Genomic DNA, 23429 nt, shown 5'->3' on the forward strand with positions numbered 1-23429 from the left:
GTTGTTGATGTAAAACGACGCATTTTACTCTATGTTATGACGTTTCAATATACATGTGACAAACAAAGCTAATCTAATCTAACACTGTGGAAGTCTCTTCACCACTTCCTCATGTGTGCACAATAAATATCGGCAAAATATTCAGAAACCAAAATTTTTTTTAAAACCAATAAGAAATTTTTTGACCGTACCAATGATGAATGGGGACTAATTGGACCAATTTCCTGTCCAAGCCCATATATCTAAGAGGATTCAATCATTATATCTCATCTATGAATTAGCTCCTGAATGGAACAAAAATGTCAGTTGTATGCAAAGTGACATAGCTACTATCCAGATGCCACCTAGTTTTAAAGTGAATTGATAGCTCATGAATATGTATAATGCTGCTTGGTGCAGCAATTCATGAGCACAATTCGAGAGGGAAAAGCTGAAGCATGAAAGGTAATTGAGTTGACAGACAGGAAACAAGGTTATTTGGATTGGAGAGAAGTTAGAAGTTGTCAATGCTGGGTCAATTTTTGTTGGCCTTCAAAGTTGTAATAGCATAATTTGAGAACAGTACAAGAAGTGAGGATTTGTTAGACAGAAAGGAGGATGGTGAACTTCCATCTGAGGGAGTTGGCTATTGGAATCAGCAAATAGATGGCAGATTCAACTTAGTGCAAAGAATGAGTTACAAAATTTGGCAAGAAATATTAAGGGTTATGAGTATACATTCTATGAAAAAAATGGAAGGATTTTGGAATGAGAGGCAAGTTTTCAGTGACCATGATTTACCAAAAATGCATTTGAAGTTAATTAAATGAAAGCAAATAATGGTAGGCTTTATACATTGGGATATACAGGTATATACAGATTGTAAAGATTTAGCCATGTTTTTGGTATAAAATTAAAGATTGTTAAAACCACAGAGAGCATATGGTATTTTCGCCAGCCTGATGCTAGAAATGAGAAATCACAGATTGGGTGGATAGGAAAAAGATTGTTTCTTTTGGCTGGAATTCAATAGTGAAGGGTTATCAGTTTTAAAATGAAGTAGGCTTATCAAGATATCTTTGAATATAGATTGTCATGCCACAGAAAGTACTTATTTCAGGCATCGCTGACTCATTTAGAGAAAAAGCATCTCAATGTTTGAAGCACAGGAAGACCTTGAACTTGTGTAAAAGAATAGGCCTATTCTATCAAAGAGCAAGGATTAAAGTGACCGACAACAAATGATCTACATTGCTGCTATTCTCTTCAAATATTCTGTAATCAATAGAAGTAATATACTGTGCATTCTCTAAGTGAACATGAATGATCATTTAATTTGTAAATACACTATTACATGGGAAAATATTTATTATATGCCTTTGTATAAGTTTGGAGACTTTTAAACACAGTATTGTATTCCAGAGAATTTGGTTAAGTATTTACCACAGACAATGTAAGGAGAGAATAGTGATTTTGTAAACTAAAATTTAAAAGATGGTCCTCCCGTTAATATGAAAATCTTATGTGAGGCAATGATTGCCTCAAAATATTTCCCAACATTGTTGCTGAAAAAACAATTGCAATTCTGCTTTTTTCCTCCAGAATGAATATTCACAAACCAGAGAAGAAAATGAGGAAACATTTATTCTTGTGATTATACAAAAGGACTGGACTGAATTTCATTCAGTAAGTTTTGTTCTGTTTTAGATGTCTATGCTACAATTAGTAGTGTCAACAGAAGATTTGGAGAAGGTATATTTTCTTCATCTAAATATGCTCCAAGTGAAATTTATGAAATCAAATTTAAATATTCACTTCCATACTTGGTCAAATAAGATTTAATTATATAATAATAGGAATGTTTAGCATCAAAATCACAGGTCTTCACTTATATTTCTGCATACCTGCAAACAAAATTCGTATCTAGGTACTATTATTTATGTCATGGAGATACGGATTTAACAGCGTTGCCACTTAGTGCATCTCAAAGAAAGTCTGGCTAACGTCTAAGCCCCACACCACCCTGATTCTTGCAGTAATTCAAGTTGTACCATAGCTATTTCATTTTCAGAAACATCATAATGGAAACGTCTGGCTTATTAAAGTTCAAAGTAAATTTATTATCAATGTACATATATGTCACCGTACATGACCCTAAGATTCATTTTCTTGTGGGCATATTCAGTAAATCCAATAACCATAATAGAATCAATAAAAGATTGCACCAGCAGGGAGGACAACCAGTGTGCAAATGACAACAAACTGTGCCAATACAAAAATACAAAAAGAAAGAAAAAGGATATAATAATAATAATAATCAATAAATATTGAGAACATGAGATGTAGAGTCCTTGAAAGTGAGTCCATAGGTTGTGGGAACAGTTCAGTGATTGAGGCAAGTGAAGTTATCCCCATTGGTTCAAGAGCCCAGTGGTTGAGGGGTAACAACTGTTCCTGAGCCTGGTGGTGTGAATACTGAGGCTCCTGTACCTTCTTCATGATAGCAGCAGTGAGAAGAGAGTACGACCTGGATGATGGGGGTCCCTGATGATGGATGCTGCTTTCCTGCAACAACACTCCATGTATGTAGAGGTGCACAATGGTGGGGAGGGTTTTATCTGTGATGGACTGGGCCGTATGCACTTCTTTTTGTAGGGCTTTACATTCGAGGGCATTGGTGTTTCCATACCAGGCTGTGACGTAGCCAGTCTATATACTCTCTACCACGCACCTATAGAAGTTTGTCAAAGTCTCAGATGTCATGATGAATCTTTACAAACTTACCAGGAAGTAGATGTGCCGCCATGTTTTCTTCATAAATGCACTTATGTACTGAGTCCAGGGCAGGTCCTCTGAAATGATAACACCAAAGAATTTAAAATGGCTGACCCTCTCAACCTCTGTTCCCCCGATGAGCGCTGGGTCCATGTACCTCCAGTTTCCTCCTCCTGAAGTCCTTGGTCTTGCTGACATTGAGTAAGAGGTTGTTGTTGTGGCACCACTTTGCCAGGTTTTCAATCTCCCTCATACATGCTAACCTATATTATGAGAGAATTTCCTAATTTGTTTTCAAAAATAAACTTCTTGTTTTTTGATAAATGATTGAATTTGTGGAAACCTGCAAGAGATCGTATTAAAGACAACTACAAATGATATTGCTACTACAGATAATTTCAGGTAAGCTCAACATTTCTTGTGCAGTAATGCCATATAATTTCCTGCAAAATAGCCAACATCCAGACACTTTTTAAGAATGTAAAATCATAAGGAAAGGAGTATTTTTTATTTTGAAAATATGGAATTTAAAAAAATTAGTAGATCCCACTTTCCCCACTGTTAAAGTACTTGGAGAGCTCTGAAAAGTTTATCTGCCTGACTACACAGTCAACATCCTGTGCTAGCTATAAGAGCCAATTGGAGTAATATGCTTTTGATTACTCAGGATTTTCTTCCTGTGAAGACAGAGTCTGATGTGTTGTTTTTTGATAACATAGGCTGAGATACAGCAATAGCACTGTTAGAGTTTCCTGTCTAATCTAAAAGTAATTGCAGAACCGCTATCGAGAAAGCTTTTAGCAGTGCACAATTTAAACTTTGGACAAAAAAAAGGAATGCTTTCCAACAGCAACACAGATGATAGGGTTTTTTCAACATTGTGGATTTGCCAAAAGCTAAAGAACTCGCTTGGGAACACACTTATTATACTTTTTACCCAGCTTTCAGTGTTACTAATCAAAAATAGGAAGAAATGGGCCTGTTCTCTCCTCCTTCATGTCTCAGTGGATAAAAGTTACATCTGCCATGTGACTGAATCATTCAGATTGGAAAAGCCTTGACTCCAATGCCTGTTAACTAATCAGCCAGGCAGTGATGAGAAGAGAATAATTAGGTTGATTGAAAGAAGAAATCGGCCAGAATCAAATCTCTCTGTCATTCCTTTCGGTGATTTAGGCATTATTAGCATCAAGTCAGGGGAGTTAGAATTTAATTGCAGTCTCTTCTATGGCCGGATAGACTAAAGAAATAATTTATTTTCAATTTTTATGCATATGAGATACGGCAGCAAGGTGTTTGCCTAAATTATCCATGTAAGTTATTCTTAATTAACTGTTTATTCATTGGGTATAATTTCACTGCATGTTTAAATTCTTGAATTAATTTATAGCATCATCACAATGCACAACATACAATCTGTGCAATGTTACTTTTTGGAAGTAAACCAAGGATACGAGCCAACATTGCTAATACGTAGGCCAAAGGCAGAATCCAGATCATCTACAGTTTTTTGACATTGTAAGAAATTCTCATTTGTTTAAATAAATCTAATAAATCTTCTAGATGTTAGTCAAGGTTTATACTCTGGGCTTCAGAAAGCAATCTAAATGCCACACTATTATTCTATATGCCCATATTCCCTGCTAATTTAGACTAATTGCATTCAAATATTTCCACTACAATATCCCCACAAACGCTTTCAACTGTGCAAGTTTAATGTATTCCTTAAGAGCTGAGGACAAGTCTATGCGAGTCCAATTTTCTGAGAATCTATAGCCAATACTAATGATAAAGGCTCATTGACCATAAGAAATTTTAATTTATGAAAACATTCATCTTATTCAATGATATAAAAACCTCATTATCATGGATGCATAATATCTCTGAAATAGGTATGTGACCTTTTTTTAAAATTTTATGTGTTTTTAAGTTTAGAGATAGGGCATAGAACCCAATGAGCCACACCGCTCAGCAACCATCTTATTTAACACTAATCACTGGACAATGTACGATGACCAATTAACCAACTAAACCATTAGTCTTTGGACTGTAGAAGGAAACCGAAGTACCCAGAGGAAACCCACGTGGTCACAGTCTCCTTACAGGTGGCATCGGAATTGACCACAGAACTCCAGAACGCCCCAAGCTGTAATAGCGTCATGATAACCACTACGCCACCGTGAGTAGAATGTCTTAGGTGTATACTTACGTGTGTGAGTATAGGTATGCAACAGAAGAAATGTGTAATCTTTGAATTCTGAAATAATGTTTCTCTCCTTGATGAATCTTCATAATGCTTGCGGTTTTCCTTGCCTTTTTTTGCACGGAGAATTGTATGTCTATTCAGGAACCTGGATGGATTTCCACACATGAGCAGAAATTTGAGTGGGCTTCTTTTTAACCTTTCAATCGATTCCTCCCAGCTTGTGTCCATGTATGTGCTAGCTGGTACAAAAATGTTGCCTTATGTCTCCTCATTCAATGGGTAATGTTCATAAGTTAGGTTTTATCAAATATATTTTCCCATTCTTACACCCAGGTATGTTGACTGTAGGCAACAAAGACTTTTCTTTACACATGTCCTCATGGATTTAGCTGGCCTTGTAAAAATACTGAACTAATAAAGATAAAGATTAGCTTTATTTGTCACACATACATCGAAACATACATGAAATACTTTGTTTGCGTCAAATCAAATCATGAGGGTTGCGTTGGGTAGCCTGCAAGTGTCACCACTCATCTGGCACCAACAGAGCATGCCCACTACTCACTCATCCTCAGTGTACATTTGGAATGTGGGAGGAAATCAGAGCACCCAGGGGAAACCAGGAGGGAACATACAAGCTCCTTACAGACAGTGCCAGGAATTGAACTCCGATCTTATAGTTGATGCTCTAAAGCATTCTGCTAACCACTTGGCTACTGTACCATTCTAAAGTAATCCTCCTGAAGGTTAACATCATGACAACAGTATGCTGTTGAACAAGACTGGTACAATATCAATTTTCAAGACAGCTTTACATAATCTGTTCTATTCAATCTACATATTTGGTTGGAAGAAAATAGAATTCCCTGCAGGTACTGAAAAAAATCCTTGGCCAAAACAGTCCAGGCCCACTGAAAATGTCTGATTTGTAAACAGGGGACTCACCATCTGCATCGGTGGAATGACACATAATTGGTGATGTAGTGATTAGGTTGGACACCATGAATGTGATTTTTTTCTGTTAGGCAAGTATAAATCACAGATGTTTGACTCATTTACTTTTGACACTTGATTTTGTACAGTTTTCAACATTCGTACGACATTTTCCTTACACTTCTTTCAGAACAGTGCCTCTCTTTTATTTTGGCAAGTGGCAGCAGGAAAATTGCACAATAAATGGCCTTGGTCTTAAAGGTCAGTGATTTCAACTTGCAACCCTCATAGCTAGTGACACAAGGCTGGCATAACATAACACTGAACTGGGTGTTATCACACATAAAATCAATATCAAAGTGATATTTTAGTTGTTTTACTAACAGGAATGGTGTCATCACAATAGCTTTTGTAAACACACACTAAAAATTAACAGCGTAGCCATGCAAGTAATTACGCTCGCACCGTTCCTTGGAAGAACCAAATATGCTTTTTTCTTGGTGCTATATACCTCTCTGTCATAAATAACATTCAACTCTTTTAAAGTTATTGGTCTAGATTTTCAAATCATTAGCAAGCCACATTCACGTCGTACATACAGTACTAAGAATTCACTTCCTAGTTCTATATCCAACAGCTTGAACTTGCGAGATGAGGAATCCAGATGCTTAACATAAAGCTCTAAACAACAAAAGGCCATTCATGTAACCATGGCATCATGAGAGCCAAGCCCTGTCAAACAACTGTCTTGACAACTGACTTGGTAATGTCTCCTGGCCTAGACAGCTGTTAATTCTTCCAAGAACTTCGGGTGTTCTCTCTTTCTGTTTAAGTGACTGGTGACACATTCCCTGTACCAAGTCTAAGCAAGGAATTGCAGTAACAGCATGCGTCACCACTGGTGAATCCAACATCAGAGGACAGCTGGCAAAATAAGGACAAAGCTGAGGATTTATGTGATCACATGTATATGCTGGATTGCTTAACCAGGGACACTTCTTCAGCAAAATGTTGACAATTGCGCATGGAATAGCTGGCATTTCCCCACAATTTCCTGAACACTGTGTACTTTGATTCTCTACTTCTAGAAGTAATCATCAAGCAAGGGAATTAGCTTTTGCTTCTAAGAAAAATTAGATGCATATACCAGGTGTCTTCACTTTTCTAGTGAAAAAACATCCTGTTTCATAACACATCTGCACTTTTCCGAAATGAGAAAGGATTGCAGCTGGAGCTCTGGCATCACACTCCAGCAAGGATGGAATTTCACTAGATAAAGTGCAGAAGAGATTCACTGGGTCATTTGTGGAGTGGAGCTTTTCACTTATGAGGAGATGGGATATACAGTCTTTTCTTTCTTTGGAGCAGAAGAGGCTGGTGGGGGGAGCAGGTTCACAAAATATGGGAACAAATAGGGTAGGAGTAATAAACCTCTCCCACAGCAGAGCTGTAGAAAACAAGAAAATTACTTCTTTGTCCCGTCATTATAAATACTGTAATTACTTTGCCATTCATTCTGAAATAGTCCCAATTCCATAGATCCTTGAACTTAGGGCTCCAATTGAGATAACTATTTGTATATTAAGAAAATTATGGAAATTGACTCTTATTTTTGGCATGGTAGACAAAGCCGTTGGATCTACTCATGGCTTCTATTACCCTTTTATTTTCTGTTACAAGATCCATTCTTATGAAGCCTGGGCTGATAAAGTCATTGGTAAAGATAGAGGAGGAAAGGAATCAGGGGTATTTTGGAAAGAACTTATTTCACAGTGAGATACAACAGCTGACTGAAGTGAACTGAGCATGACAGATTCCCCAGTCCACGGGGATCTTTGCCTTATCAGTATTACTGCAGAAAACTTCCATAAGGGATTTCAAACTTCAAGTTCAAAGTAAATTTATTATCAAACTTTCTATACATTGCTGTATAATACCTCAACATTTATTTTCATGCAGGCATTTACAAGAAAAAGAAATACAAAAAAGAATTTAACCAAAAACTCTACAAAAGCAGAAAAAGACTGACAAACAACAATGGCAGAAGAAGACAAATTGTGGAAATAAAATTAATACTGAGAACATGAGTTGTAAAGAGTCCTTGAAAGTGAGTCTGTAGAATCAGAGCAACAGAAAACATTTATTACATGTTGCAAACATTATTAAATCATTGTTATGGCATTTCTTAATTGATCAGTGTTTTTAGAAGTTTTAGCCCAGGTTAAATGTACATTCAACAAACCTACTTTAGTGTTATTAGAAAAAGTAATACTTTGGCAAAATGTTAGGGCAATTCAAGTAGTTTTTTGTCCTCATCATTTTAATTAGCCACTGTTTGAATTTATCTTTACCATAGTCTTTACCTGTTTAGACAGGCCTTCAGAAGTCATACAAAACAAAAATTTCACCTCTTAATCATTCTCTTCTGTGGTTTTCGGTTAATAAAAACTGGTCTTTACAGATTATAGAATTGTGGACACATCACAATTATCTTCAATTTATGAATGCAGTTAAACTCCCCTGGCTTGGAAATTCTGACGGTTTGGCGCACAGCTCCCTGGGGTCACGTTCTTCCACGCTCTCTTTAAACTTATTGGAACCTGGTGTCTGAAGTGTCTCCCACTAGGGTCTTGGTTCCAATAATCTCTTTAAATTCTCTGGGGCATGGGTTTCCTTACTCCTTTTAACTTACTGAGTTTACTGGAAAACTCATTATGCTACTCATCTAAAAAAGTGAATTAAAAGGGTATTAATAGGAATAGTATCTAATAGTCCAGAAAAGATGCCTGTCTGGTGCTACAGTCCCAAAGGGCACATGTATCATGAAAACTTGCACACAGCAGCATCATGAGCATGTAGATTCACATAGAAGATAAGTTACACATAAACTATACAAGACAGTGAAGAAAACGCGGCTACGCAAAACAAGATGACAGTGCAAAAATCATAATTAGAGACAAGTGATTGGTAGTGTGAGAGGTGGCCTATAGTGTTTTGTAGGTGAGATTGAGATTGTACGGGTTGGTTCAAGAACCTGGTGGTTGGAAAGCAGCTATTTCTGAATCTAGTGATGTGGGGTTTAGACTTCTGTACCTCCTGATCAAAGGTAGCAGTGAGAAATGGACATGGCCAGAATGGTGGGGATCCTAGATGATAGATGGTGCCTTCCTGAGACAGTGCCTCATGTAAATGCGTTCGGTGGTGACAGGGGCTGTGCAGGTTGTGTCTGCCACCCTCTACAGCTGTTGGATTATCTTTGTCTTATTTGTGCATCTAATTGGTGAGGAACCTTGCCTGCTACACAATTTAGGATATTACAAATGCCTTATATGGGTATACAGGACAATTTTTCAAAAATTAGAGAATATACCAAACTTAGAAGTGTGGCACACAGTGAGGTGAATAATTTAGGCTTCCAAGATGGCATAGAGTGAATGTTGGAATGAATGGACATGTGCCAGATGAAACGTAATGCACAGAAATACAAAGTGCTGCCCTTTCATAGGAAGAATGAGAAAAGGACAACTTAATGAAGGGGTTCAATTCTAAAGAGATCGCATGAAGAAAGATCCGGATATACCTGCACAAGTGGTTTGAAAAAATGGTTAAAAATGCCTTTGTGATCCTGGATCTTCTCTAAGAGGACTATGAAAGTAAGATGATTATATCAAACTTCCATAAAAAAACTAGTTCCCCTGCCAATGGAATGTTGTGCTCAATAGCAAATGGAGTCCAACTTTCAAGAAAAAGAACCAAAGGTTACTCATGAGAAACATATTTGTGTAGAAATTAGTTATGAAGTGGAATTCTCCGCCTGAAAGGGTAGAAGAGGTAGGTAGAAACATAACATTAAGAAAGATAAAAGTTAAGTTATTGAACAAAAAAAAGATGCCAGGCTGAGGGAAAACAGAGGGTTGGGACGATCTGATTCCATGAACTGAATCTAATGAATCTATGTTACAATCTTTTCAATAGTTAACTTGACAATTTTGTTCTGCACTGTCACATTCCTGTGGTGTTCCTCAGCCCCCTCCCTCTCTCTGCAATTTAATGTACACTTGTTTTCCGGGCTTTCTGGTTCTGAAAAGGGGCGTTTGACCCAAAATGCCAACTATATCTCTCTGCACTGGATCTGCTTGATGTGTTGAGTGCCTCCAGCACTCTCTGTTTTTGTTTTGGTACTCCATTATACTGTTGTAAATGCATTATTTCCTAAACTCCCCTGTGTATCACAAAACCATAAGCTGGAGAGAAGCCTACAATGCCGGTTCTTGTCTGGGGTTTCTTGCTGGATTTGATGAATTACCATTCTCACACATTAATGCCGCTTTTCTAATGGCCAGCAATGAAAGAAAAGGCAATCTGTAATTTAAAAAATGGTAAATGTGAAAATGTATTACTTCATAGAACTTTAAGAATTTATTCTTTGTCATTTTATATTCACCTTCTTTCTGGGCTCCCAGCTTTTCTATCACCATATGCTACCATTCCTGGATCCTACAAGAGACAACATTCAATCCAGCTGTGGAACATGACACAGCTCTGTTCTCTGTTTACATGCTGCACCAGTGATACTTGGAATATTATATTACTAACTGGCTTTCTCTTTTTGGTAATATGAAAAATGCCTTCTAAAGAGTAAAGGGAATTGTATTTAATCTCATCTCAGTTTGGGGCATCAGTCATTGTTTTGAACCATATGAATGGAGAACCATTTGATATTGACCTGTCACGTGACCTAGTTCTAGCTGGGGTATGGCTAAAGAACCTTCACGTCCCTCATGATGATTGTAAATGAATGCAAGCTCAATGGATAAGGAACACACCAGGTTCAGTAGTGAGGTGTTGGTACCATTAACCTCATGAGAGAGTCATTGAGGGACTCATAAAAGGATAGTTAAACCTGCCCAACTCATCACTGGCACCTGCATATCTGCCTTATATACAGGAGGGTGCCAGGAAAAGGCCAGCAACATCATAAAGGATTCCACACATCCTGCTTATAGACTATTTGTCCCACTCCCATCAGGGATGAGGCTACGTAGCATCTATGCCAGGATCACGAGACTAAAAAACTGAAACATTTCTTATGTTCTAATGGGGGAAAAACACTGTAATGTTTGGCTACACTATTGAAGGATTGCCATTTAAGAAGTTCATCTGTGAGGATTCCATCAATAGCTATTCACAAAGGACAAGTTATTGGCACATCTTGAGTAATTCAATGCACAAGAGCACAGGGTGTGCATTCAAAATCATTACTTCCAGCTGAGCCTTAACAAATACTGCCACCTACAGGTGAGGGTGAGCATTGACTAGTAATGGAATTGGGATGACAATATTCTTCAGGCACAATTCATCAAATTAAACAGTCCATGGATAAGATCAGCTCTTGTTCAGTTTCATTTCAGAAACTTGTGGCTATTGGACTGATTTTTGACAAGTGGTGCACTGAGTGAGAAAATGCTACCAGCTGTCAACCATCGATGCTCACCGCTGGTTTTGATGGTAGCTATACAATCAGCTTTAGCAAATCTTCTTGTGTTGACTAATTTACACTAGCTGTTCCTATCTTCTAAGGCAAGCTTTGCCATGTTACTGGGGCTTTGTGTGATCCAATGCCTTTCCTTAGGCTGATCAAACAATTCCCTTCTGATAGAACGGTGTCTAAGAATTTCAATGTTTACAAATATACCTAAAGTTAAAAAAAGTCAGAAACTATCAAAGGTCAATGAAGAAACTAAACTTTTTTAAAGTTATTTTTTAATTAGAAAAGATGAAAACATAATTTATTAAACAATTAAAACAAATAAACTCAATTAATATAAAATATGATCTATTTTTTCAATCATTTCTTCTCACGTCTGCTGGAGGGAGACATCTCAGATACCCTGCTCGGGGTGAGGGGAGTTTACAGATCTGCGAGCAGAAGTGACCCGTTCAGGGTGAAGAGACTGGCCCTGCACAACCAGCCCAACTCCCCGCAGGAGCCCCTAATGAATGATTGTTCAACTTCGGTGTCTAACATGATGTATATTCAGAGAGCAGGTGCTACAACTTGAGTGTGGACTGCTGCAAGCTGGTGCTGCACTGCTTGACTCCATAATGAGCACAGATGGGAAATCACCACAAAAAGTGATCAGCAAGCATACGATTCTGTGTTTGCATTAGAATCCCAAACCTAGTGACATATTAACAGGAAGAAGTTACAATTTCAACTATTTTTCCTCAGTAAGGCGAGAGATTTCGTTCCTCAGTGCTGGTAACTTCCCATGCAGCTTCTTGTGATCCAGATATGAAATCAACTTTTTCTTGTAATTGGTAAAAACAAAATGAAAACTTCAAATCTAAAACGCTTCACCTTGAAATGAACAATTTTCCTCCTGATTTTGCAATGTTTTTTCCTTTTTTTTCTATGTCCTCTAAATCATTTACAAATCTATGCCAGTGCCTCCTTCATTCCAACTGTAGATTCACACTATGGATCTTTCAAAAATTATTGCCCGTCATCCTGTTTCACAGGTGCATTAAATGGTAAAAGGTGCTTTGGTAGAATACAACATGCCACATTGATATCACATATCAAATCACCGTCAAACAACTTACTGGCATGCAGACTGGGATGGGACAGTGCCCCTGTTTCTCCAGAGATATAGGTGCACTACATCTAGATGATCGCACTTTGCTCTTAGTGGGAAAGGAGGCGAAAATGCTATTTTTCTGTTAGTCTGTTTTGGTACCAATGAGAATAGCACATTAATTGACTAGCTGGAAATCATTGACATACCAGGAAAATGCATTGCTAACGATCGACTTTTGAAAATGCAACGCCAATTTTTTTAATTTAAATTTTCAGTGCAGTCTAGGCCTTTCCAGCCCTTCAACCTACACTGCCCAACAATTGCCAGATTTAATCTGGGACTAATGCGTGGGACAAACAACAATGACCAATTAACACCAACTGGGACGCCTTTGGACTGTGAGACGAAACCGGAGCTCCAGAGGAAACCCAAGTGGTCCCAGAAAAAACAAAATCCTCCTTATAGGCAGCGGCGGGAATTGAACCTGCGTCGCCTGTACTGTAAAGCAATGTGCTAACCACAACGCTATTGTACCGCTCCAAGTCAGAGGCTGGCTGCTACTCCTAGTTCCTTCTGAAATCAGGACAAGATCAATTCACAGATTTGTCAAATGCTGGCAGTTGTTCTCCTATCACATAAACTTTTAATTTTTATGTGGCAGAATTTCACTCTCACTCTTCAATGTGAAACAAGGTGAAAAGCCAGTAGAAGAATTGGCAGTTAGGTTTGATCTCTTTCTAAGTTTTTGTGACAAATTGTTCTTCTCTTCTGATTTTTTTTTTGCATCTGAACAGATATTTAACTAATGCTCAGCGTACCCCACAGAAGTGTATTATAGATGAGAAAATCAGCAAAATAAGACAATGAAATAGGCTCAACACTCAAACTTATTCCACAAATGAATTTGATCATGACTCATCTGTACGTCAATTCTTTATGTTGTTGCTACTGTTGAGTGCCGTCGAGCCGTCATTGACTCACGGCAACCCTATGGATAAGGTAGTTGTCCAAAGGGTTTTCGTGGCAAGATACGGAAGTAGATACGCCCACTACACCACTGGCCGGCCATTTATTTCCAAAACCCACTAAGTAATGATGCATGAGAAGCCTGTGGCAGTTATGTGTGTGCCTGTCACCCTCCCAGCCCCCACAGCCCCGATGAAATTCTGTAGCACACAAGAACCACTGCATTAAGCTATGTCACAGATGGACTGAGAAACCTATTGGGGTGACAGGTCGGTAGAGATAGGGATATTTATGAAAACAAGGTGCACAACACAGTACATAACTCACACACATAACATATAAAGGAATACTACCACAAATAAATTAACAAATAATGTGCATATACAATATATGTTAAATAGTAAACTGTATAACACTATTGGCGCTTCATACACAGTAAGACCCTATGATGAGATTCATATGTGATAGCAGGGAATTCAGTAGTCTTATGGCCTGGGGGAAGAAGCTGTTTCCCATCCTAACAGTCCTTGTCCTAATGCTATGGTATCTCCTTCCTGATGGTGGTGGTGGGGGGGGGGGGTGTCAGCTGGTACGGAGTCTAACAGTCCTTGTCCTAGTGCTGTGGCGCCTCCTGTCTAATGATAGGTGGTCAGTCGGCACAGCAACCATTATTTAAACAAAGCACAAAGATAATTGCAGATCTCCCTTTTTGCTGATTGGCTAATTTCTAAAAAAGATAAAGAAGTAGTTTTATGGGTGTTGAAAAAAGTCAAGGAATAGAATTTCAAATAATTTAATTTTTAAATTCACAACTGCTGCATGGCTGAGTGGAGAGTGAGTGAGATTGCTTCCACTGTAGACCTATGGTGTCAATAGGCAAATTGCCACAGGCCCAGGTCCCTGCTTCAGCAGGAATTGACTCTGTCTCTAACCTCTCAAAGCTCTTCCTCACAGCAGGTGTAGGTGCCACCAGGCGAAGGTCATTGAGGCAGCTCACCCAGCTCTCTTGGGCACTGGTATGACTGTCACCCTTCTGAAGCAGGTGGGGACCTTCGATGGCAGCAGTGAGAGCTTGAAGATGTCCTTGAACACTCCTACCAGTTGGTTGGCGCTGATTTTGAGAGCCCTACGAGGTACACCATCAAGAGATCAACCCCTTGAAAGATTCTCTGATGTTGGCTTCCGAGACAGAGATCACAGGGTCACCAGATGCTGCAGTGATTTGCACAGGTATTGGTTTATGGTCTGAATGTTCTGCCACACGTGCTTTGTGTCTCTTGTGTTTTACCTTCCTGATGTGCAGGAAAACATAGTTCTTGCTAATCTAAAAGCCATCTTACTCCCTGAGCTGAAGGCAGCATCCCGAACTCTCAGCAGTGCTCAGAACTCTGCTGTCAACCATGGCTTCTGATTTGACCCCAGAGAAATATGTTTAATAACAGCGATGTCCTCAATGCTCTTCTCTATGTAGCCAGTCACAGATCTCATGTATTCATGGATGTTAATGTGATGAACATGTTCCAGTCTGTGTTTTCAAAACAGTTCTGCAATGCTGAGGTTGCTCCTTCTGGCCAGGTCTTTATCTCGTTTAATCAGTTGTCTGTATGCCGGCATTAGCATAATAGAAAAACAGTCAGAGTATCCAAGCTGGGGGTATGGGCAGCCTTGTATGCATCAGGGATGTTGGTATAAACCAGGTCTAATATGTTCTCACTTCTAGTAGCAAAGTCAACATGCTGATAGAATTAGAAGTTAGTATGATTAAAGTCACCAGCAACAATAAAAAAATGGTTGTGATGTGTGGCTTGGAGGTTACTGATGACCCTATAGAGCTTACACAGTGCTGCCCCGATGTAAATAGAAGGGCCTGCTTTAAAAAGCATACCAGAGGTGAACAGCGGGTCACCACTGAAGCGTTCACCACCAGTTTTTATTCATGTAGATACACAGAGCTCCGCTGCAGATTCCAGCATTTCTATTGGCCAAAAAGAGACGAAAACCTCTAGCTCAGCGGTCCCCAATCACCGGGCCGCAAAGCATGCACTACCGAGCCACGAGGAAGCTATATGATTTGGCGATATGAGTTAGCTGCACCTTACCTCATTCCGTCATGCCCACTGTTGAGCCATTACACATGCGGGGTCATTACCCACGCGTCATCCATGTCAGCGCGGGAAGGAGATCAACTCCTCGAGCTTGCGAATGATGGCGGGCTGGAAAGCACGTTTGACATAACATATCTGCCAGCATTCTGGATCAAAGTCAAGGCTAAAACTCCTGAGAGAGCCACGAAAACACTGAAAACGTTGCTTCCATTTCCGACATATCTCTGCAATGAATGCAACGAAAACTAAACTGCGGAACAAACTGGACATAAGGAACCCCGTCCGACTATCGCTGTCTCCCATCACCCCTTGATAGGACTGTGTTGTTGCAGGAAAACAAGCCCAGGGCTCCCACTGATTCAGCGATATTGGTGTGTTGCAATGATTTTATATGTTCATACGGGAAAAACGTGCTGTGTGTTTAATATCCAAACATTACTTAAAATGTTATGATGCTATTGACTTATATAACCGTATAACAATTACAGCACGAAAACAAGCCATCTAGTCCATGCCGTACGCTACTCTCACCTATTCTAATTTTAACGCTACTCTAATTTTTCTTTGAATGATAATATCGAACCTGCCTCTACCACTTCTACTGGAAGTTCGTTCAACACTTACTTCAAGCTCCCCTGTCCTCCCCTGATAATTGACTTATCGCTATATTCATGCGAGGAAAATATGCGCTGTGTGTTTAATATTAAATTCGTTAGATAAACCCTTTTAGAAACAAAATTGAGTGTATTAGCCACCTATCACTGCCATTCCGGTCGTGAATAAGACCCCCCCCCCCCCCGGAAAAGAATCACCAAAAACGATTTGTAGAAAAAAAGCGTACACACATGCCAAATCACGCATGCGCACTGGTCCCCGCGCTAGGCTTCATGGTCATTGTAGTCCTTCCTGGGGAAAACCCAGAGAATTTGACTGCTACTCTTGTCCGTTGGCAACCCTACCACCACCACCACACGCCCCCGGTCCGCAAGAATATTCTCAATATGAAACCGGTCCGCAGTGCGAAAAAGGTTGGGGACCCCTGCTCTAGCTGAATGGCCGTTTCAGCAGTGGTATCCAAGAACCACGTTTTCATCAGGATGAGCTCACAGCTGTTCTTCATCTCAAGCTGATTCAGTTGTAGATGCAACTAATCTGTTTCATTTACTAGTGATTGAACATTTGAAAACAGAAACGAGAGGAGAGCCAGCCTGCAGAGTTTTGTCTTTAGTCTCGCATGAACACCAGCATTCTTACTGTGGTTCTGTTATGTCATGCAGAGCTTCTGATGCCTGCTTCCCTGGGTGGCTGTAGCAAACAATGCGACGGTACGTAAGCCTATGCTGTACAGCTCCTCTGCTATCCAGCAACTCCTAGAGAGGTAGATTTGGTGCTCTTAATACCCAGTAGTGTCTTGCAATCATAAAGGACTAACGATTACTCTAGTAGCTGGAGCTGGAGTGGGCACTGTGACTGGGCGCACCGCCATCTTGGACATCTACCGCTGCGAATGTAACAGGAGCAGATCCTAGAATGCCTCTGATTGTCACTCTACCTATGACACATCCTTGATTTATCAAATTCCTAATGAATGTGGTAAAAGTCTTGATGCAGTGCACAAGCAATACTGTGGCACACCCATTTCCAGAAGTGATTGAACCAAGTCCACTTTCTGACCCGTTAACCAGTGGTGTCTTAACAGAACAATCAGATTCAGTTATGAATTTCTTCCCTGAGTTTCATTTTGGAACTGCATGAATGTGTACACCATCCTAAGGCCCTCTCCTGAGCAAGGCCGATGGAACAAGTTTCATTATACTGTATTGCAGTGTCAAATGTGTCTCTGAACAGTGCTAGCCTATCAAAGACCTTATTGCCAGATAACAGCACAGGTCTGTTATAGATGAATGTGGCTTAAACTGGTTACAGATGCTCATTGGAAAACCTTGGCAGCTCAGGCAACACTTATGGAGAATGAAAAAGAGTTTATGTTTCAGGCTGAGAAACCTTTCTTCAACTTTGATCGGATGAATATCGATAGCATTTTCTGGTTTTGCTCCTCCGTACTTTTCTGACTGCATTCCCTCCCCAGAAGTGTTTCAAGAATTTATTTGCAAGATAATTCTGAAAAGTTCTACTCTCAAAAGAACTGTGAAAAAAATAAAAAAAAAGCTGGGGTATTGTTTCACCTGAAGTCAATGGAAATTTAGTAAAATGACATAAACTTGGATCAGGATATCAGCTCTGGCAATCAATGCTCTGTCTGCCACACCCGAATGGTTGTTATTCAGGAAAATGAATTGGCATTGTTTTTTATTTTAATTAGATGTTTTTAAAGCAAATGAAGATTTGTTCAAGGAGTTATGAAACTGCACGCAGGAAGCAGAACTTATAAGGCAGCAGAGAGCATTCTGTCACAAAGCCTCTGAGCTAACTTCAACTGGGATTCAGATTTACAGGTACCAAAGCTTTCTAGCACTCATCTAGGTGGCTAATATTCACACAAAAGCTTAAAATCAGTTGTAGGATGGCCATCAGAGGCAAATCTTCATTGTATCATCATTCACTGGCCAGATTTTTATTATTATTATTATTAGGAGTTATTGAACAGGAATCAATCGAGAATACTGATACTTTTTTTGTTTCTGTGCACCACCCCCTTTTTACCTCCCTTCCCCTCACATGCACTCCATCAACTACATATTATATTCCTGCTCACCTGGCTGGACTTCTCCTCCAGCCTATAGGCAAAGACTGAGGACCACAGCACCTGCGGTGAGGACAAAGAAGGTCTGATCAAGGGAGACAGAGGAGTAGGTAGAAGAATGCTTTGAATCAGTGGACTGGACCATATTCAGGGATTTATATTTGGATCTGAATTAATATGTCACAGCTGTCACTGACTTCATAAGAATCTCTGGGGGTAAAAGCGTGCCTTCAAGAACATACCGAGTTTTCATAAACTAGAGGTCACAGATGAACCGGGAGTTTCATAGTCTGCTGAAGGCCGGATTGGTGATCCGGAATCCTACAAGAAGTCCGAAGGCCATCATGAGAGCAGGAAAACAATGCTGTGCCCAATTGGACGTGTAATTGGATGCATGACAGCTGTAGCAGGGCTTACATGCTACTACTTCCTACAAGATGAAACCTAACAGCATAAATAGCCGTGATGAGGCCTCAAGGCTCTCCACTTCTTCCTTGACAAAAAATGCAACCAGTTCCCCTCTGTCACTATCTTCTGCTGTCTGGTAGAACTGGTACCTTGAGTCCTGATGAAGGATCTTGGCCTAAAACATCAGCTGTTCATTTTCTTCCATAGACACTGCCCGATCCACTGAGTTCCTCTGACATTTTGTGTCTGTTGATCCAGAATTCCATCACCTGTCTTCAGAATAACATACTTCTGTGTGAATCCCCACAGCATCTAGCAACCTTGTGTTCTCCATCTTGGATACTGATGACAGAATATCCCTCGAGAGGACGAAGCTTCACAAGGTGTCAGGTACAAATGGTGTACAAACCTGTGCAAACCAACTGGTGGAAGTGTTCAAGGACATCTTCAACCTCTCAATTCTGCAGTCTGAGGTGTCCACTTGCTTCAAAAGAGCAGCAGTCATACCAGTTCCCAAGCAGAGCAGGGTGAGCTGCCTCAACAACTATCAATGTTCATCTACTGTGAAGAAATACTTTGAGAGGTTTCTTATAGTTAGAATTAACTGCTGCCTGAGCAGGAACCTGGACCCAAAGCAATTTGGCACAACTCTCCACATCACGGGGACATCTTCAAGAGGTGGTGCGTCAAGAAGGCGGCATCCATCGTAAAGGGTCTTCGCCAACCAGGACGTGCCCTTTTTAAGTTTGTTGGGATGATTTTGGGGAGGGGGGAGTTTGGGGTGTGACTGGAATTTGAAACTAAGTATTCAAGTTCTCATTAATGGTGAGTCTGGAGTTAATCCTAGCATTCAGAAATCAGTGGGTCCTGAAGTCGATGCCAAAGACCAAGGCCCGAGGGGGCGATTGGAAGTCTGGAAGTCGAGGTCCATTGACCGGAGCCTCGAGTCTGCAAATCTGAGTCTGCTGGGAAAGTCGAAGGCCCAGTGTCTGCCGGGGCTGTAGGCTGAAGACAGCCTGTCCTGGGGTTGGAGGACTGTGTATTTCTGTGGGTGGGTGGGAGGGACAGGGCTTGTTTCATTTTGCTGTTGTTCTGTTCTGTTTTGTTGCATTCTATGTGTTTCTGCCGAGTATTGTGGGCATGCTATGTTGGCATTGGAACGTGTGGTGACACATATGAGCTGCCCCCAGCTCACCCTTAGTTAACGCAAACAATGTGTTTCACTGTATGTTTTGATGCACATACGATAAATAAACTTGAATCTTCTCATTACCACCTTTGAGGAGGACTTACAAGAGTGCAAGTCCTGATGATTCAGAAACAGCTTCTTTCCCCGTCATCAAATTTCTGAACCATCAGGATTGGACGCGGATTCTGCAGCCGGTTAACTCTTCTTCGAAACTGATTGGAAAACTGAGCCTACTGGGCCTGAACACCTCCCTCTGCAACTGGATCCTAAACTTCCTGACTGGGAGACCCTCAGTCAGTCCGGATCGGGAGCAGCATCTCCAACACCCTCACACTGAGCACAGGGGCCGCCCAGCGCTGTGTGCTCAGTCCACTGCTGTTCACTCTGCTGACCCACAACTGTGCTGCAACACACAGCTCGAACCACATCATCAAGTTCACCGATGACACAACCGTGATGGGTCTCATCAGCAAGAATGATGAGTCAGCACAGAAAGATGAGGTGGCGTGGCTAACGGACAGGTGCAGAGCCAACAACCTGTCTCTGAATGTGAACAAAAGAGATGGTTGTTGACTTCAGGAGGACACAGAGCGACCACTCTCCACTGAACATCGATGACTCCTCCGTAGAGATCGTTAAGAGCACCAAATTTTTTGGTGTTCACCTGGCGGAGAATCTCACCTGGTCCCTCAACACCAGCTCCATAGCAAAGAAAGCCCAGCAGCATCTCTACTTGCTGCGAAGGCTGAGAAAAGTCCATCTCCCACCCCCCATCCTCACCACATTCTACAGAGGTTGTATTGAAAGCATCCTGAGCAGCTGCATCACAGCCTGGTTCGGAAATTGTACCATCTCAAGTTGCAAGACCCTGCAGTGGATAATGAGGTCAGCTGAGAAGATCATTGGGGTCTCTCTTCCTGCCATCACAGACATTTACACCACACACTGCATCCGCAAAGCAAACAGCATTAGGAAGGACCCCACGCACCCCTCATATAAACTCTTCTCCCTCCTGCCATCTGGAAAAAGGCACCGAAGCATTCGGGCTCTCACGACCAGACTATGTAACAGTTTCTTCCCCCAAGCCATCAGACTCCTCAATACCCAGAGCCTGGACTGACACCAACCTACTATACCCTCTACTGTGCCTACTCTACTGTCTTGTTTAATATTTATTATTATTGTAGTGCCTGCACTGTTTTGTGCACTTTATGCAGTCCTGGGTAGGTCTGTAGTCTAGTGTAGTTCTTGTGTGTGTCTTTTACATAGTTCAGTGTAGTTTTTGTAGTGTTTCATGTAGCACCATGGTCCTGGAAAACATTGTCCCATTTTTACTATGTTCTGTACCAGCAGTTATGGTTGAAATGACAATAAAAAGTGACTTGACTTGACTTGCTAGTCATTCACTGATTCAATTTAAGATTGTACATCATTACCATTTGATGAAGGAGAGTCTAAGCTGTTTCCTAATGTTGATAGTTATTATGATAGACGTAAAACTGATACAGCTACACTGACACACATGTTTTGGTCTTGTTCTATACTGGAACAGTTCTAGAAGTCAGTTTTTTCGACAATTTCTAAAGCACTTAAAATTAATTTACAACCTAACAAATTAACTGTGCTTTTTGGAATAATTCCTCAAAATATCCATGGTATCTCTGTGTCTGACCAACATGTTATTGCATTTGTTACATTGATAGCTAGGAGGGCCATTTTGTTGAAGTGGAAGGATACATCAGCTCCCACTTTGTCACAATGGTCCTCTCAAGTGATGCTATGTCTTAGTTTGGAGAAAATTAGAAGTCGAACCTTTGAACTTATATTTGATTTTGAGGGAAGATAGGGTTCATTTGCTCATTATTATCATTTGAGTTAATTGATAGATTTCATCCACAATCTAATTGTAAATTTTTGGTACATTTTTTTTTCTTGCTAGCGGTTTGATGTTTATCTTTAGAAGCTTTTTGTATGACGCATGGTTCCGGGGTTGTACACCTAATGGTTTTTTTTCCCCCCACTTGTTCTTGCTTAGTAGGAACTTTTGTTTACTATCACCAAAAATTTTTCAGTCTTTAAAATAATGGTTTTTTTCTTGAGACATTGTAAGTGTTACTTACTTCGATGTACTCGAGTTAATTTTGGATAATAATAATAATAAAAAGATTTGAAAAGAAAAGAAATTTCTGAACAATCCATGAACATTACCTCATTATTCCTTTTCTTGACACTATTTGTTTCATAATTTCTAGTAATTTCTTCCCGCTATATTGTTACCACAAAACAACAAATGTGACATCATATGAAACAGTGATAATAAATCTGATTCTGATTCTTGCTACTTCTGCATTTCTGAGTAACTACCCAAAATGCGACTGTTATCTCAGCACTGGTCAGAAATAATGCCTGTAATTTATTGGTCAAATAAATAGTATCCCATACTAAATCAAATAGTATCCCATTTTACAGTGCTTATCAATTGAGGCATAATTCAATAATTCCATGCCTCTTTGAGATACCATTACAGATAGAACACCATCACACACTAACCACTTCTGCACCCTAGTGGATTCACTGGGAATGTGCGCACAGGACTTTGTGAAAGACCTCTGAATTAATTATTTTCCAAAGACAGAAAACAAAGCTTCTTTTTAAGAATCCACTAAGATCAAAGATAATTGAAAACAGCAATGCCTCCACGAAGGCCCCAAACGTCGACTGTACCTCTTCCTAAAGATGCTGCCTGGCCTGCTGCGTTCACCAGCATTTTTTTGTGTGTGTTGCTTGAAATTCCAGCATCTGCAAATTTCCTCGTGTTTCCGTTTTTAAATGCCTCCACCTATGAGGGTTCAGATTTCCTCTTCAGTAAATGCCACAAGTCTCCAAGATTTGAGGTCACTTCTAATCCAGACTTTTGCATGCAATTTTTTGTTTTATCACCCAGCTGTTGGAACCTAAGATCTGGTTTTCTTTTCCAAAACTCATCTTCAATCTCATCTTAAGACATTCCTATAAGCTAACTCTCGAAACTTTAGTTTATACCTCCCGATACCCGAGTTATAGGGAGGTTCAGCATGGAAATATGCCCGATGACCCACCAAGCCTACACTGACCATCAATTACACTAAACCCACTCTAACCTATTTCAATTGCTGCAAACAGTTTCAAACTCCTGGGCGTGCAGGAGATCTCCAGGAGACCTTTCACAACCTCTCCTGGTCCCGGGACACATTCTACACAACCAAGAAAGCTCACCAGTGCCTCTACTTTCTGAGGAGACTGAAGAAAACTGTACTATGCACATCAACATTCATGACCTTCTACATCTGTATGGTAGACCTACTGCATGGTCTGGAAATTGCACTGTGGCGGACAGGAAGGCTTTACAACAGTAGTCAAAACTGCCCAATGCTTCACTGGTGCCTGCCTACTTGCCAACAAGGACATACATCTAGAAGGTCCTGGAAAAAGGCCAGTAATATCATGAAGGACCCCACCACCCTGCCCATGGACTATTTGTCCGACTCCCAACAGGAAGGAAGCAACATAGTACCCATGTCACAGCCATCAGACTCAAAAACGG

The 23429-nt window shown here is 40.3% G+C and overlaps 1 long non-coding RNA gene across 2 annotated transcripts in view; it reads left to right on the forward strand.

Moving 5' to 3' along the window:
- The window catches only part of LOC140205233 (uncharacterized), an 83863-nt gene extending 69198 nt beyond the window's left edge, over nt 1–14665 (forward strand). Inside the window, exons 4-7 of one of the 2 annotated variants that reach the window (XR_011887791.1) lie at nt 1582–1665; nt 4685–4933; nt 7853–8000; nt 14483–14665. This is a non-coding gene — a long non-coding RNA (uncharacterized lncRNA). The remainder of the gene's footprint in view (nt 1–1581; nt 1666–4684; nt 4934–7852; nt 8001–14482) is intronic. The other variant, XR_011887792.1, reaches the window with a different exon arrangement.
- Nucleotides 14666–23429: the final 8764 nt, after the last annotated feature.

The sequence above is a fragment of the Mobula birostris genome, chromosome 11 (assembly GCF_030028105.1).
Source record: "Mobula birostris isolate sMobBir1 chromosome 11, sMobBir1.hap1, whole genome shotgun sequence".
In the NCBI taxonomy this organism is placed as follows: Eukaryota; Metazoa; Chordata; class Chondrichthyes; order Myliobatiformes; family Myliobatidae; genus Mobula; species Mobula birostris.